The following is a 15124-nucleotide window of genomic DNA, read 5'->3' on the forward strand; positions in this document are numbered from 1 at the left end:
TCCCCTAATTTTATATTCTTACCCAACCTTAAATTGAATATATGCTAGTTAATTATATATATATGAGATAATATTTGATGTGTTATCAGTGTATAGGTTTTTTGTACTATTAATTAATAATAATATGATATATTATTATTGGTGCAAAATATAAATATTGAAGGGCTTAAAAATAAATATAATTAACTTTATTTTTATTTAAACATAATTGAATAATAGTTATAATTATTTTATTTATCTTTTGGGTTTTAAGTTTTAGATTTTGAGTTTTGGGTTTCGAATTTCGGATCTGATGCTTTTTCATTTATTTATTTTTAATAATTATAATTAATATTTATTTTAAATCCTTCAAAAAATTTTGTTTTACACTAGTCATGATGTGTCAATTTATTATCAAATGATGGTACATAAAATCTATGTGTCAACCATACATAAAATATTCTCCATATATATGCCTCCATCTCATAGTTTTGCCTTTATTTTACTTGTACTTTGTAATGAAGTGAGATATTTCTAACCTTACAAATTAGATTTTTTCTCCCATAAAAACATCAAAACTTTCATTACATCAAACAATAATTAAGTATCATAAGAACTCAACACCTTACAAAAAACTTGACTACTCAGTGTACAAGAGAGCCACAATTACCTCACTGTAGCTTCAATCTCAATTCGAATGAGGAGCAGGCAATTCGTCCTTTTCCAGAATGAACACCAAAGAAGATGGTGGTTGTCGAGTCCAACCATTGTTGCACATCCCATTGTAGAATTTGCTAGTTGTTGTAAATATGGTTAATAAGTTAGAGAGCTAGTTTAGTTTAGTAAACTTTTGTATATAAAACATGAACTGTAAACTTATTGGATATCCTAGAGAGAATTATTCATTTCAGTTCTTATTTATTGATTGATCCCATATTATCTACTTCATTCATATGTGTTTCAATCGCTATAAATATGGTATCAGAGGTATTATACATGGTGGTGGTCACGATTGTTAATTGTTAGCAACTTCAGTCTTTGGTTTTTAGTTTTCTGCTTCAATTTTGGCACTCTTTTTTTCCTACTTTCTTTGTTCCTATTTTCTTTTGTTTTAGTTTTCTTTGTTATTGTTTTAGGCCTATATTTTAGTTTCTTGGAAAATTTCTAGTTTCTTGTTTTTGCAATGATAGTTGCAGACCTTACAAACAGGGGTGTTGATTTCAATAATCTCTTTTATCTCTACTTTTAGACACACCATGTGTTCAATTTGTCTCTCAACCCTTGACCAACTATGAGAATTGTATTGTTTGGAGTCACTCCATACGAATTGAGTTGTTAGCCAAGAACAAGCTTGGCTTTGTTGATGGATCTTGCATAAGAGAATCTGTAACAACAACCTTTTAACCACAATTGGATCATTGTAATGCAATAGTTCTATCATGGATTTTGAATAATGTTAGATCGAATTTATCAATTGGGATTGTATTTGCTACTAATGCAGCCCAAGTATGGAAGGATTTAAATGAACATTACGATAAAGTTTATGGCACTGGAATTTTTTTCTTCTTCATCGAGAAATCTCCTCTCATGTTCAAGGTACTACTTATATTTCAGTATTCTTTACTCAGTTGAAATGGCTTTGGGACGAGTATGATGCACATATATCGGTTTCTTCATGTGATTGTGTAATGTCTCAATAGTATTTGGAGCATGTTCAACAAAGAGGATTATTTCTATTTCTAATTGTAATGCCCTGAATAATTTAAGTATGTTTTTGTGAAATCTGACACAAATGTGTATCTAATTCAGTGGTTAGATGTTCTGGATGTGTCTGAGAGGTCTTGGGTTCTAAACCTACATTTGGAAATTTTGTTATTTTTTTTTATTCAAGCCTTATCCCTGTTGGGTTGGCTTATATTATATTGTTTGTAAACTCACATTTGAATGAACCTGTTGGTTCGAGTGGTAAGGAGTTAGCTTGCTGGAGGTCTTGTGTTCAAATCTCTACGTATGCATGGGTGATATTTTACTCCGATTGTATGGAAGAGGTTTGGTGGAAGTAGGATTCCGAATTAGTTGGGGTTGAGTTGTTAGTGGGAAGTTGAGATATATCTAATTTTGTTTCTATTTTGGGTTTTTTTCAAAAAATGATTTTCTCTCTCTTCCCAATTCTCTTTGACGTTCTTTTCTGTGTCCCTTCCCTTTCAAAAATTTTTTCTTTCTTTTTCCTTATTCTGCCAAATCTTTTGTTTCAAATAGCTGTGATATGAACCCTTGGTCTCTCCATGTGTTTAGGTAAGCGATGGTGATGAGTTCTTGCTCGTTTCACAGGCTACAGTTTGTAATAATCTTTGTTGATGCTACTTTTTATAGTTTTATTTTTGGGTTTTGGTAGCAATGAATCGTGAAGAACAAGGCTCTCATCTCTTATAGAATCATAGTCGAAATCGTTCAGGGTAGTGGGTAAGTGTTGAACTCTTATGATGCACCATTGTTGGTTTTGTGGGTTCAGTCTATTAAAACTGATTATGAGGGCGTGTAATGTTGATTTCTAGATTTTGATAGGCTCAGGATTGGTTGCGCATTAAAATCAAACAGGATGTGTACCCTAAACATGAAAAGTCGAGGTTCGGCAAAAGTTGAAAAAGGGTACTATCGACACCACATGGGCATGTGCCCAGTCGTGTCTCATGTGACTGACGAAGGTGTGGTCATGCGGATAACATGATCGTGTGGGCCACATGGGCTAGGCCAAATTGGGCGTGTGGGTTTTGGGCCAGGTCGTGTGGGCCGATACGGGTATGTGGGCCTGAAAGTTTAAAATTCTCCCTAGGGTCACATGAGTCATTTCGATTGACTGTAGACCTATAGTACGGTCAGTAAAGGCTAACCAAACCCTGTACATGTGATCTAATACTCTGATAGTCTGATTTGAGTAGGAAAATAGTATGTATGCCTGACGGTACTGTTAATTAAGTATGTATTTATCTGTATACGAGCATGTTAAGCATGTTTATTTTGTTATGTTCGCATCTGTATTCTATATTTGTGTTTGGGGTGGAATTTGCATATGTGGAGGAAGTGATCTGTACGGCGACTTTTCCCCTATTATATAGCAGGTTGGCTGCATATTATTATGTTATGTGTCACATCGACACTATATGGTGTGTTGGGATGGGTAGGTATTTTTAACCCTACATGGTGTGATGGGATGTTCAAAAATGGTGTGTAAATGATAGGGGTAGGATTCTGAATATCTGTTCTGTTTATCTGATTTTAATATCTGTATCTATTATGAACTTAGGTCCGAATTTATATCTAACTGTTTATGAAATTTTGTGTATGTTGCATGACTATCTCTGTCGGGTTACACACTAAGTTTACAAAAACTCACATTTGTTTGTCTGTTATGTTCAAGTAATCCACAGACTTAGGCGGGTCGTTGTGAAGAAGGTTTAGCGGTGACCACTCGATCGAGGTATGTTTTTATTTAGTAATAAAGGTTTTATTTTAAAATTTGGTTTTCTTGAGTGTTTGTAATTTCTGAGACTCTTTGGACTGTATGGTTTTTACTTTTGGATTTGGATTTCGTTTTAATTTCTTTTCCTCAACGTTGACAAAAACATTACGCAAACAAATAGTTTTAACATTTTTTTTAAAACACGAGGTTGGTTTTGTTTTAAACAATTTCCAAACTTCTGCTGCTGTATAAATGGTTAACTTTAAAGAACAACTTATAACAATTTTAGTAATGCATATGTATAAATGAATATGTTTTATCAAATAACTAAATATGGTTTTATTGAAGTGTTATCAGTTTTAAAAATCCTTCTTCGTAACACTCCTTGATTTGGTCATAACGTTTAGGCCGTGTTTGGGGTGTTACATTTATTGGTATTAGAGCCATATTGCAAAATTTAGGCTGTGAATTTTGAGTTCCAAAATTGTGTTTTGAAAAAGGATTAGTTTTCAAATAATTTGGACTATTTTGAGTAATATGTGGTACACTGAGTCTCCGGCGCCGATCCTGAAAGTATTTCTGAATTTAGAAAACACTATAGTTAGTACTTTTTGAAACTGTATTAAGTTAGTTAGAGACTAAAACCTCTGAAATACTTTTGAACTTCTGATAATTTAAGCATAAAATATCTATTAATAAACACTGGAATTGATGTCTAAAATTTTATAATATAGATAAAACTGAAAATACGATGAACGCTCGTGGAACTCGCGATCATGATATTTGTGGGAGCCGTAGGGGGATCGAGCTGAGTCTTTCTCTCTGGGCTGTATGTCGAATTTGGATACAAGTGAGACACCAATTTCACCTACTACTGAGACTGGGTCTCAAAGCGCTCGGCTGGGGATGACGTACTGTCCCAAGCCATATTGAGAGCTTTAGAGAAGGTCAGTGGACCCCATTTTAGATTTGAGGGCCATGGGTCAGTAACTAAACGACTCCGGTCCAATAGAGCTAAGTTGTTTAAGTGCGTCACTAGAGTCGCCCCTATTGTGGCCGAGTATTGGTTGGAGGCCACTGAGAAGATTACGAACAACATCGACTGCACTCCTGAGCAAAAATTGAAGGGTGCAGTTTCTTTGCTTCGCGATGAGGCATATCAGTGGTGGTTGTTAGTTGATGAAGGTACTCAATCGGACCACCTAAACTAGGACTACTTCAAGACTACCTTCTAGGGAAATTACATGGGTGCGAGCTATATGGATGCTTGTAAGTGTAAGTTCATGAATCTCACGGAAGGTGATAAGTCTATGGTCGAGTATGAGGCCAAGTTTCTAAGATTGAACCACTAAGCTCGAGGCATGGTGGCATCTGAGTATGAGAAATGTGTTCATTTTAAGGATGGTTTGAGGGATAGTCTGAGGGTTCTGATTACTCCACAGAGGGAGTAAGAGTTTGTTGTTTTGGTAGATAAAGAGAAGATCGTCGAAGAGGTTAAGCGCGTGGAGTACCAGAACAGAGACCAAGAGAGAGGCAAGAATAAGAGAGATTTGGAGCCCTCTAGTTTTATTCAGAAGCCAAAGAAATGGGCCAAACTTGATGGCCCTGTTATAGTGGGAGTTCCTATTGCTCTTACATAGATTCAGCCTTGTGGTGATTGTGGTAGGCACTATCTGGGCGAGTATTGGAAGAGATTGGGGGCTTATTTTTGGTGTAGGTCTTTGGAGCACCAGATTAGAGAATGTCCACATCGTTTTGATCAGATGCAAACTTCAGGACTGAGTTTTGGTTTGCCTCAAAGGGCAATGCAGCAGCCACCTAGGGGCCGTGGATTGGCTTGGCGTAGTAATGGTATGGGCCGAGGACAGAGAGAACTGAACAGAGGTGTTAATCAGACTGAGGTAATGTAGCCTACACTGGTTTATGATGTTCGACATCGAAAGGAAATAGATGCCCCTAATATGATCACGTGTACGTTTTTAATTTTTGATGCTCCATATACTGCTTCGATAGATATAGGTTCTACGAACTCCTATGTAGCTAGTATTTTTAGAACGTGGGATTTCAGTTGAGTGTACTTCTGGTGAGATTACTGTATTGAGTTCATTGGGGTAATCTGTTTGGGTTAGTAGAATATATAGGAATGTTGCATCAGAGGAACAAGGGGATGTGTTTCCAGAAAATTTGATAGATCTACTATTTGGGGAGTTCGACTTAATTCTAGGTATGGACTGGTTGGTTGAGCACCTAGTTAGTTTAGACTACATGAATAAGAAGATCATTTTTTAGGACCGTCGATAATAAGGAGGTAGTTGTGACTGGTGAGGATCGAGATTATTTATCTAATGTGATCTTAGCTCTAGTGGCCAAGAAATTGGTTTGGAAAAGGTGTGAGGGAATTTTTGGATGTTTTTCCTGAGGAGTTACCGGGTTTACCTTCAAATCGAAAAGTTGAGTTTGGCATTAAGCTTCTACTGGGTACAACTCTGGTGTCCATTGCTCATTACCGTATGGCACCGAAGGAGCTTACAGAGCTTAAGGCTCAACTTCGTGAGCTTTTAGATCGTGGTTTTATCCGTCTCCATGAGGGGCACCAGTTCCATTTGTAAAGAAAAAAGATGGTACCATGAGGATGTACATCGACTACCGACAGTTGAATAAGCTAACTATGAAGAACAAGTACTCACTTCCGATGATCAATGACCTGTTTGATCAGTTTCATGGGGCTGCAATATTCTCGAAGATAGATCTTCATTCTGGGTATCATCAGCAAAGGGTTAAGGAAGCTGATATTTATAAGATGACATTTAGGACTCGTTATGGGCACTACAAGATATTAGTTATGCCCTTTGGTTTGACGAAAGCTTCAGTTGTATTCATGGATCTGTTGAATCAAGTTTTTCAGTTGTATCTAGATCAATTCATCGTGGTCTTCAGCGACGATATTCTGGTGTACTCTAAGACTGAGGATGAGCATGATGAGCATCTTAGAGTATGCTTTAGGTACATCGAAAGAAATAGCTTTATGCTAAGTGGAGTAAATGTGAGTTTTGGTTACAAGAGGTAACATTTCTAGGGTATGTGGTTTTTGCTAAGGGAATCCAAGTTGATCTTAGAAAGATTCAGGCTGTGCTTGATTGGAAATAGCCTAAAAATGTTTCTGAGATCCGTAGTTTTTTTGTGTCTTGCGAGTTATTATCAGAGATTTGTCGAGGGGTTCTCACTGATTGCAACTCCTTTGACTAAGCTTCTACGAAAAAATATACCTTTTTCTAGACTGATATGCAACAGTCGAGCTTCCAGAAGCTGAAGTCTGTTCTGAATCAAACTCCTATTTTGATATAGCCTAAATCTAGTAAGGAGTTTGTAGTGTATAGTGATGCGTTGCATGTTGGTTTGTGATGCGTACTAATGCAAGATGGTAAGGTTTTGGCTTCTACGTCTCGTCAGCTTAAGTTACACGAGGGGAATTATTCGACGTACGATCTTGAGTTAGATACCGTAGTGTTTGCTTTAAAGATCTGGAGGCGCTATCTGTATGGTGAGAGATGTATCATCTATACCGATCACAAGAGCCTCAAGTACCTCATTACTTAAAAGGAGTTGAATCTTAGGCAGGGTCGATGGATTGAGTTGCTCAAATATTATTACTGTACGATAGAGTATCATCCTAGTAAGGTTAATATGGTAGCTGATGCTCACAGTCGAAGAGCAATGACTGATTTGATAGCGATATTCACTCACTTAGCCTATTCGATGACGGGGGTCTATTAGTCGAGTTGTAAGTTAAGCCGACTTGGATTAGGTAGATTTGAGAAAAGCAGTTAGGGGATGAGTCTCTAGGTTTGAGATTTCGTTAGGTTGAGAGTGGTAGCACATCTTATTTTTTACTGAATAATGATAGAGTTCTGTGTTTTCGAGGTCAGGTTTGTGTATCAAATGATTCTTATCTGAAGTAGTCGATTCTAAGAGAGGCGTATAGTAGCCCTTATGCTATGTATCCTAGTGGTGAAACGAGAAGTAACAGATCTTTTTACTTGTTGTCTGACGTGCTAGCAAGTCAAGGTTGAGCACCAGTTGCCTTTGGGTTTGCTTCAACCTGTTAAGATTCCCTTATGGAAATGAGAACGCGTGACGATGGACTTCGTTAGTGGGTTGCCTTTAACCCCTACAAAGATGGACTCTGTTTAGGTTATCGTGGATCGATTGACCAAGTCCACCCATTTTATTACAGTTTGGACAGACTACTCTTTACAGAAGTTAGTAAAACTCTATATTTCTGATATTGTAAGATTCTATGGGGTTTCAATTTTGATAATCTATGATAGGGATCCTCACTTCACTTTTCGATTCTAGAAGAAACTTCATGAAGCTCTAGGTTCGAGATTGGACTTTAGTACTGCTTTTCATCCTCAGACCGAAGGTCAATCTAATAGGGTGATTTAGATACTAGAGGATATGCTTTGGAGTTGTGTGATTGATTTTTGAGGTAGTTAGGAGGATTTTCTACTGTTAGCTAAATTCACTTACAACAATAGTTTCCAGTCTAGCATTCAGATGGCACCTTACAAGGCTTTGTATGATCGTAAGTGTTGTACTCTGCTATGTTGGACTAAGTTGGGTGAGCATCAGGTTTTAGGTCCTGAGTTAGTTTTCGAGACTAAAGATAAGGTTAAACTGATTCGGGTTCGCCTCAAAATAGTTTCTAATAAACAGAAGTCATATACGGATCTAAAAAAGAGAGATATCAAGTACTCTGTGGGTGACTTCGTATTTCTTAAGGTATCATCATGGAAGAAGGTTCTACGGTTCGATCGTAAGGGCATGTTAATCCCTAAGTTCATTAGGCCATATTGGATTCTGAGGTGTGTAGGACCGGTTGCTTATCAGTTAAAGTTACCTTTAGAGTTGGATCGTATCCATGATGTGTTTCATGTCTCGATGTTGAGGCAGTATCGGTCTGACCCATCTCAAGTTGTCTCTGTTAAGGAGATCAAGGTTAGACTGGTTCAGATTTTGGATGAAGATATTAAGGTTCTAAAGTGAAAGTCCATACCATTGGTTAAGGTTCTGTAGCAGAATCATGGCACCAAAGAAGCCATGTGGGAACCTGAGGACTCGATGTGTAAGCAATATCCTCATCTATTCAAATCAGGTAAATTTCGGGAAAGAAATTTCTTTTAAGGGCTAGTGTTGTAACGCCCTGAATAATTTAAGTCTATTTTTGTGAAATCTGACACAAATGTGTATTTGCTTCAGTGGTTAGATGTTCTGGGTGTGTTTGAGAGGTCTTGGGTTCAAGTCTCATATTTAGAAATTTTATTATTATTTTTATTCAAGCCTTATCCCTGTTGGGTGGGCTTATATTATATTGTTTGTAAACTCACATCTGAATGATCCTGTTGGTTTGAGTGGTAAGGAGTTAGCTTGCTGAAGGTCTTATGGTCAAATTCCTATGTGAGCATGGGTGATATTTTTGCTCTGGTTGAATGGAAAAGGTTCGGTAGAAGTAGGATTCCGAATTAGTTGAGGTTGAGTTGTTAGTGGGAAGTTGAGATATATCTGATTTTGTTTTTATTTTGGGTTTTTTTAAAAAAAATGGTTTTCTCTCTCTTTCCATTTCTCTTTGACGTTCTTTTCTGTGTCCCTTCCCCATCAAAAGTTTCTTCTTTCTTTTTCTTTATTCTATCAAATCTTTTGCTCCAAACCTCTATGATACGAACTCTTGGTCTCTCCGTGTATTTAGGTAAGCGAAGGTGGTGAGTTCTTGCTCGCTTCAGAGGCAACGGTTTGTGATAATCTTTGTTGATGTTACTTTTCATAGTTTGATTTTTAGGTTTTGGCGGTAGTGAATCTTGAAGAACGAGGCTCTCCTCTCATGGAATCGTATTCAGAATCGTTCAAGGTAGTGGGTAAGTGTTGAACACTTATGATGCAACGTTGTCGATTTTGTGGGTTTAGTTTAATTGAGAATTAAAATTGATTATGAGAGTGTGTAATGTCGATTTCTATGTTTTGGTGGGCTCGAGATTGCTTGCATGTCAAAATTGAACCAGGTGTGTACCCTAAACACGAAAAGTCAAAGTTCAGCGAAAGCTGAAAAAGGGCACTGCCGATGCCACACGGGCGTGTGCCAAACCATGTGGCTGGCTGTGTGCAAGACACAGTCGTGTGACTAGCGAAGGTGTGGCCGTGCGCATAACACTACCGTGTAACGGTGTGAGTGTGGCCGTGTGGGCCTCATGGGCTAGGCCAGATTGGGCGTGTGGGCCCACACGGACATGCCACATGGAAGTGTAGGCTTTAGGCCAGGCCATGTAGGCTCCCACGGGCATGTGGGCCCAAAATTTTAAAAGTTTCCCTAGTGTCGAACGAGTCGTTCCAATTGACTGTGGATCTACAGTAAGGTCGATAAAGGCTAACCAAACCTTATACATGTGATCTAATACTCTGATAGTCTGATTTGAGTAGGATACTGATATGTATGCCTGACTGTATTGTTAGTTAAGTATGTATTTATCTGTATACGAGCATGTTAAGCATGTTTATTCTGTTATGTTCGCATCTATATTCAGTATCTGTGTTTGGGGTGAGATTTGCATATGTGGAGGAAGTGATCTGTACGGTGACCTTTCCCCTATTATATGGCAGGTTGGCTGCATATTATTATGTTATGTGTCTTATTGACAGTAAATGGTGTTTTGGGATGGGTGGGTGTTTTTAACCTCATATGGTGCAATGAGATAGTCGGAGATAGTGTGCAGAGGATAGGGGTAAGATTCTGAATATATGTTCTATTTTTTTTATTCTAATATCTGTATCTGTTATGGACTTAGGTCTGAATCTGTATCTGATTGTTTGCGAAATTCTGTGTATGTTACATGACTATTTCTATCGGGTTACACACAGGTTTTATGAAAACTCACATCTATTTGTCTGTTCTATTTAGGTAATCCACAGACTTAGGTGGACCGGTGTGACGGAGGCTCAGCGGTGACCACTCGATCAAGATATGTTTTTATTTAGTAATAAAGGTTTTATTTTAAAATTTGATTTTTTTTTAGAGTTTGTAATTTCTTGGACTCTCTGGACTGTATGGTTTTAATTTTCGATTTGGGTTTCGTTTTGCTTTCTTTTCTGCAACATTGACAAAAACATTACGGAAACAAATGGTTTTAACAAATTTTTTTTAAAAAACATGAGCTTGGTTTTTTTTCATACGATTTCCAAACTTCCGCTGCAAAATAAATGGTTAACTTTAAGGAATAACTTATAACAATTTCAGTAATACATATGTATAAATGAATATGTTTTATCAAATAATTAAACTGGTTTTATTAAAGTGTCGTCAGTTTTAAAAACACTTCTTCGTAACATTCCCAGATTTGGCCATAACATCTATGCCATGTTTCAGGTGTTATACCAATAGGTCTAAAATATTCTTATTCTTCCATTCGTAGTAAAATTCTAATTATGCAATCTCTTCCCTCGATAACTCTTCCATATTCCATGTTAGTTCAAAAAGAGTCTCAACGGATGCATACTTCTGAGGTTTCTCTTAATGATCCTACAACTTTGTATTCTTATCATGTGCAAACTCAAAAGAAAGCGTTCAATGGGGTTGGTGATCATTTTAAGGTGAAAGGACACAAACGAGAGTCTTGCTATTAGCTAATTGGTTTTCCTCCAAACTTTAAGTTTACCAAGCGTAAATCAACCAGTTCCATGGCTAATCAAGTTGTGTCGACTGAGTTGTCTTCTCGTTCTCCTTCCATATATACCTATATCTAAATGAATAATTGATATGCAATTTTAGTTGAACTTTTATGAATTGTTTTAAGAAAATGAAATTGCGGTATCTATAAATAATCATTTTTCTATATTTATTTATGAATTATCTAAATAAGTATTTAATTGTAAATTTGTAATTACATTTCAATTTGAATAAATTAACTCTTAATCGGGTCAAGCTAAGCCTGAATTACCCTATTTTATATAGGTCAGAGTTTGGACAAAATTTCAAGCCCATATTTCGAACTAGGTATCTATAAACTCCCTTGTCTAGGCCCGACCCGTGGACATCTCTATGCATGATGTTTTTAGTTTAAATATCATTATCATTAAATTCCCAAAATTAAAAGTATATGGACTAAATTTGTAATTTACGAATAATAAAAGGACTTGCGAAATTTTTTAACTTGGAATAAAATATGAATATTTTTTTGAATAATCTCATTATATAAATAAAAAAATAATGTGTTTTAGTGCACTCAAACCCACATCTTTTTGCATTGACAACAATGTACCACTCAAGCTAAGACTCAATTAACATAAAATATGAATATTTTAATTATACAAATATGAGTATTTATTTAAATAATGCTTAGCTTAATTTATCTTATATATAAAATATATGTAATTTAAACTAAGTTTTAATTAGGCATTATTTATTAACAAGTTTAAATATAATACTGATTATTACAAAATATTATCTTATTATAAAATAAATTTCAATTGTCAAAAACAAATTGTATTTCAATATTTTGTAACTAATATATTTATGTCGTGTTTCGTTCAAAAAAAAAACTTTTAAAAAATAATTTCGAAAAATTTTATCAAATAACAAAAAATATTTTAAAAAATCATCCAAGAAATAAAATATATAAATTATTTTTCAAAAAATCAATTTATTTTTTAAAAATCATTTTCCGACAACCTTAATGAAATCTTGAATGTCCAAAAGCCCCCAAACATGGTCACGAAAGCATACGATGCTTTCGTTTTTTTAAGGTAAAGCATAAGTTACTTTTTAAGTTAAAATCATGTTAGATTACGTCACATTTATTACGTGGATGAATGAAAAAAAATATATAGATGAAAATTGTATGGGAGAAAATATAAAAAAATTAATATCAAAATTTAATATTTCGTGTTAAAATTTTTCTTAAAAATTATATTTTGTATTAAATTTTGGTTTGGATTTAATCAAGCGAGACTTTGATTCAGTTGACAACAGTAAAGGCTTTAGGTCTTGAGTAATTAAGTTTAAAATCCATATATAAGGTTTTGGAGTTTTAGTTCAATTAATTTTATTTTAGTTTTAGTTTCGACTCTATTAGTACAATCGATTTATGGTTATTTTTATTTGTAACTAAATTATATTTATTACACTTCAAGAATAAAAAATTTAAAAATTGTTTCACTTCTCTTTTCTTTTACATTATTAATAAATTTATAAAAATCTATTTAATTTTCCAATGATATCTAATGAATCTTTCATTAAACTGGAAAAAAAAAAGAAAAAGAAAAAGAAAAATAGTGAGCTGTCTGTTAAGGATAAATTCTGGTTGAAATTAAAAGAGGAATAAAACATTGAAATTGAAGATAAGAAATTGGAAGTTATTTATCCAGAAGCGCTAAGATTAACGTAACGTCACATGACACAGATTCAGCACCACCGGCATCCCATGTCGTCCCCAATTATATATTAATTCCTAATCGATCTAGACATCTCCTTTGTGGTTGCATCCACTTGGAACTTCATAATTCCAAAATAAGGTGAGCAGATAAGGGATTTGCCTTCCAATTATATATTCTCACTAAATGAATATATGCATGTTAATTTCCTTTTTGTTTTTCTTAGGAAAAAAAGGGAATATGCAAGTGCCTTCATTAATCATCATCATCATCATCATCATCATCATGTGCATCAGTGCATGTACTTGATTTTGCCTTTTACCTGGCTAATTGGAATGTATACATGCGTGTGTGTGTGTGTATATACATGCTAATTGTCACCATCTTTTAAAGCATATATTCAGCTGCCTCATCAATTTTAGAGGAATATATGTTTGTTAGCATCCCCACTTATTTATTAAAGTAAGATGTTTAATAAATATGAAATTTAAAGATGTTTAATAAATATGAAATTTATGATACACTTACATTTATAATGTAAATCAAAAAAAAGTTTTTTAACAAATATATTTATTAAAAATTCACATAAAAATCAATTGATATTTTGATTATAATTGTAAAGTTAATTCTTTACTATTCATGAATTTAGAGCTGCCTAAAGGTTAGGTTATTCGCCTGAACTCAAAGGCTTGCTTGAAATATAAGAGGGTTTGGACAAATAGATAAAATCGAGAAATTGGGTTTGGGACAATGTATAGGCCCGTTTTCTATTCAGGTTGGGCCTCGAATAGAGTTTTTAAGCCCATGCAAGACCCAACCCCAACCCCAACCCCAACCCTAACATCTATATCTATATCTATATCTATATCTATATAATTTCCATATTGATTCTATTCCTTTGATGGGTATGGAGGATTTGAAGGTGTGGGATTTACTTAGTGAGACTAGTGATGTCTAGGATAATTTGATGATAGTCACATTTATAATATCTCGATAGCTCTGCAGAGAGGTCCAAATTCGATGATTTGGCATTGGTCTAATTGTAATGCCTCAAAAATTATAAGTATTTGAATTGTTAGAAATTGTCAAGTGATTTAATCTATTTTTGTGGTTAAGAGTGTTGTTTGTGTGTTTAAGGTTTTGAGTTTGAATCATTTTCCTTGTAATTTTTCAATTTTTTTAACCCTTAACTTTGGGTATCCGATTTAAGAAATATTTGTGTGCATTTATTGACAATGATGAGCCTATTGGTTTAATGTTAAGGTGTAAATTTACCTTTGAGACTTGTGCTCGGATTAGATAGTGGGTAGTTGGAATTTGATTTTATTTTTTTTAAATAATAATTTGTTACTAATTTTACTCCCACATTTCCCACTTATTTCTTCCTGCCATTTCTTTTGTTACTTTCCCCAAAGCTCTTTTCAATATTTGCTTCTTTCCATCCTTTCACAATGATTGTTAGCACTCAAAACTGTTGCCTTAAGTCCTTCTCTTTTGTACTAAATTCGGTGCGTTCTTGTGGTTAAGGGTAAGCTTTTGGTTCTTTTTAGTTTGGGTTTAATTAATAATTAATAGGTTCTTTATGAAGGAAGGGATTTTAATGTTAAATTTATGTACTATGTCTCCACCAGGAGAAGATCGTGAAACGGTTGACCCTCCAGTGAACTAAGTCCACTTTTTAAGTTGTCGTTTTGTTCAAGGGTAAGTAATTTCATTGTTGGAGGAGCCGCTTTGTTCTGTGTTTAGGTTTGTTTGATGATGTTACACCGACTTGTTCAATTGCGTTTCGTAAAATTGAGTTAATTAATTCTGGTAAGTACTTGATTTTAGGTCCTGGAATCTTGTGAGCGAATTCACATCAAGAACAGATAAGGTGTGTAACAAAAAAACTAAAAAATTGTGAACGAAAAAAAGTCAAAAATTGGACTATTGACGCCACACGGCTATGTGATAAGCCGTGTGCCTCTGGGTCAGGGTCAATTAGGCCTAATTTCTGAAATTTTACCCTAGGGTCGTATTTGTCCTGCGAATCAAATTTAGGCTGAGGTCCGATGGTAGAAATGTGTCTATAAATCATGATTTTTGATGCTTTTTTTATGTTAATTATGACTTATGAATGCATGAGAGGCATGTTATATGTAATAGCATGATGTGTTATATTCTAATATCATATGAATATGATGTGTACAGCATGTATGTCATACATGCATTAGATATTTGTTTAATTTTTCATGTGCATCGGGGTGGGATTATGATTATGGAGGAAGT

Source organism: Gossypium hirsutum, chromosome A04 (assembly GCF_007990345.1).
Source record: "Gossypium hirsutum isolate 1008001.06 chromosome A04, Gossypium_hirsutum_v2.1, whole genome shotgun sequence".
Lineage (NCBI taxonomy): Eukaryota > Viridiplantae > Streptophyta > Magnoliopsida > Malvales > Malvaceae > Gossypium > Gossypium hirsutum.